Here is a 3,793-nt window from a genome sequence, read left to right on the forward strand (position 1 = left end):
CACAGGGAAACATAATCCCTGAGCTTGAAGCTGAGGCTACAGGAGAAGCTCAAACACGATCGTTGGCAGACTATAACCGTCCAGACGAGTACGACACCAACATATCAGCTATTCGACTTCCAGAGATTCAGAAGCCGAACTTCGAGCTCAAGCCTCAGTACTACTCTCTCGTGTCTCAGATACCTTATTCTGGGCAATTACACGAGCATCCTATGGACCATCTGGAGAGGTTCGAGGATCTTATCGCTGCTATTCATAGGGATGTAGTCCCCGAGGACTACCTACTCTGCAAGCTCTTCAAATACTCACTGATTGGAGAAGCTTCACACTGGCTCAAGCAGCTACCTACAGGATCACTGACATCCTGGGCCGACATCAAAAACGCCTTCCTGCGTAATTTCTTTGATGAGGCACGCGCTGAAGACTTAAGAAGCAAAATCGCCAGTTTCGCGCAAAAGCCTAGTGAGACTTTTAAAGACGCGTGGATCAGATTCAAGTTCTTCCAGCGAGACTGTCCACACCATGGATTCAATGAAGTGCAGCTGTTAAGCATTTTCTACAGAGGTATCGCCTTACGGTATCAGATGGCTCTTGATACTGCTAGTGAGGGGAACTTCAACACTAGGAATCCAATAGAGGCTGTGAGACTTATTGAGAACCTAGCCAACAGCAGCAGCACCAAGAACACTGACTCTGACAAGAAGAAATCGGTTACAGCCATCGGGGAAGACCAGATGAATGAAGTCAGAGCCAAGATAGATGCTTTACATGCATTTTTGGGGCAGCCAGTCTGCTCAGCTGAAGAAGGAGAGGCTAGAGAGGATGATACAGAGGAAGACGTGAACTACATTGGAGGTACTGGATTTCAGAGATATGGAAACCAGAGTGGAAACATAAACTTTTTTGGCAGTGGTCAGAAGAGTAACTACAACCAGAGTTCACAGTATCATAAACCCTTCACCAACACAAGGAACTACGACAACTCAGCTTACCAAAGCCCACCGCCACCAACCCAGGAGAGTAAGTTTGATGCTATGATTGATAGAGTTCTGGAAGGTCAGCAGAAGCTTACAGTAGGCTTCAATGGGAAGATTGATTCTGTCTTCAACAATCTGACCACGAGGATAGACATCATCTGCACTCAAGTTAAGAAACTTGAGACACAGATTGTCCAGACTGAAAACTCTATCAGGAGGATTAGAACTTCTAAGGAAGTATGGGAAGGAAATAGGAAACACCACGTCAATGCTATCATAGATGATGATTTCTGGCAAGTGGTGAAACAGGAGAAGCTACAAGAAGGAGACTTTGAAGTGGAAAGTTCACTAAGTCTCGGTGGATCACAATGGTGTCGATCGACCCACTAGTCCACATCGATCGACATCGACGATGTCATTTCCGGATACGCTTGCAGACTGCAACGCGTTAGGATATTGACACATGCTGAATTCACGGCTTCTCATCCATACCCACCCACCCACACCTACGAAGATATCGCCGACGAGAACGAGCCACTCATCGATCGACACAAAGAAGAGAACCGTATCGATCGACCCTTTTCTCCACCTATCGATCGACACGCACCTCTCACATACCGAGTGCAACTACCATCGATAGACAGCAACCGAATCAATGCACTCATACCCACACCGAAACCACAAGCTAACCCTACCGAAATCACTGGTAACCCTTCAGACACTACACCTACATCAGAGGAAACTGAAGGAAGAAAGTTAAGGAGGAAGGGAGAAGATTCCTAAGAACCTTAAGAGGGAAGCTAATGAAAAGGAGATTGATGTTTCACTAAAAGAGTTATCGGAATCCACCAGAGAAACCTTTTGAGGAGGTTTACTTCACAAAGCGATTGTGGATGTTCTTCGGAGAAACAAGGGAGACTGAAATGACATTCGAAGAAGGTTTGACAATGTCAGAGAAGATATGAGGAAAAGGATTACTTTTTTGAAGAAGAAAGTGATCCTTGGAAGTTTGCAATACCCTGTGTAGTACAAAGGATTGAATTTCCTCATGCACTATGTGACACTGGTTCATCAGTCAGCATTTTACCAAAGGTCATGGCAGACCATCTGGGCCTGCAAGTAGAGCCTTCACCAGAGATCTTTACTTTCGTGGATTACTCTCAGATAACTTGGAGGCTTCATCAAAGACCTAGAGGTACATATTGGTGTGCTATCGTCCCTATGGATTTTTCATGTCCTAGATATTCAAGCTAAATTGGAACTCTTCCCTCTTACTTGGAAGAGCATTTATGGCTACAGTAGGAGTCATATGTGACATGAACACCAACAGGATGTGCTTGACTATGATAGATCCAGAGATCCACTACGACCCTGTCAAACTTGGCAACCACAAGCCAAATCAGTGGTAAAGGAAGATGATACTGGTATCATCGCAGTTTGTCATTGTGAAGTCGAGTATGAGACAGAGTACTCGGGATCGATCGACAGTACTTGACGTCATCGATCGACACTTACAAGTCAAGGAGGAGATCGACAACAACTATGGAGCATCGATCGATAGACCCACCAGATGATGAACTCGATCTACCAGATCATTGCTACCCGAATTTCGCCATCCATCCCACCCAACGAAAGGAGATGATTACTCAGTAAGGAGTTGGGTAGATAGCGGATTTCATGAGAGTTTTGCAGTAGACATAGCCACCTCTTCCCACAATGGAGACCACAGTGAAGAACATGATGAGACTATTGGGAGAGAGAGCTTTGGGAAATTACTTGGAATGACAGAATTTGCAATTCGATTCCCACAATCGATCGACATCAAACGCCACCATCGATCAATTATCTACTTCATCCAGCAAATGACATCGTCCATCGATCACATTGCCAGTATAATATCGATCGATATTAACCCAGACGACTTAAAGGACAAAATCGGAATTTCACCGATTAGGACAACACATGGGTATAAAAGGTTGACAACTCAAGCCACGAAAATTCAAAACTTTTCACCTTCTACCCAGCAGCTTCCAGCATTCAGAATTCATCAATGGAAGACTGCAACAACATGTTCAATCGATCCACCGTGCAGCTAGACGTGCACCATCGATCGCCACCAACACACCCATCGATCGACACCTTCAACAGAGCTCAACCGAGATCTCATGAACCTTACGATATCAGGAAATGTTTCACTAACACCTGATGAATTTGGATTTTCAGGGACACAGATGGCTATGCAAGAGATATGGATGGAAGAGTTCTGCACATAACCAGAGAAACATAGCAGACATCCTCCAAGTTGCTAATGGACCAAGAAACATGTTCACACAGCAACGTAGCCATCCAGACATCCTAATCACGTCTAGGACAACCACAACACCAACCAGGGAGGATACAGTTCCTCAACACTTCGGTCAACCTAGACATTCACCATCGATCGACATCGTTCAACACCATCCGATCGCGGCGGATATCCGGATCGATCGAGACAGACCAAGAGAGTCGATCGCCCGACAGACGTTGGAGTTTGGACGACGTGCCTTCATACTGATGGATCCAGGAGATTCAAGTGGGAAGCTAATATGAATATGGTGTCTACAGAGATGAGTTTGGCTATGCTAGAGGAGTTGATGGTGAGATCATCCATGTTACCAAGGAGCAAGTAAAGAGACTTTTGGATAGAGCATCCTTTTTTCACAGAGGTGCTTACAACTTCCAATACACACACGCCCTTACCATGCATACACACCACCACCAGTGCCCTACGTAGAGAGGAGGTAGATGATATGGTGACTGATGTATGGAGAGCTCAG

The 3,793-nt window shown here is 45.3% G+C and overlaps 1 non-coding gene across 1 annotated transcript; it reads right to left on the bottom strand.

Moving 5' to 3' along the window:
* Positions 1 to 421: 421 nt before the first annotated feature.
* LOC130497803 (small nucleolar RNA R71) lies at positions 422 to 529 on the bottom strand. The gene has a single exon (XR_008936788.1). It is a non-coding gene; the product is annotated as a small nucleolar RNA R71 (small nucleolar RNA).
* Positions 530 to 3,793: the final 3,264 nt, after the last annotated feature.

Source organism: Raphanus sativus, chromosome 1 (assembly GCF_000801105.2).
Source record: "Raphanus sativus cultivar WK10039 chromosome 1, ASM80110v3, whole genome shotgun sequence".
NCBI classification, from domain to species: Eukaryota; Viridiplantae; Streptophyta; class Magnoliopsida; order Brassicales; family Brassicaceae; genus Raphanus; species Raphanus sativus.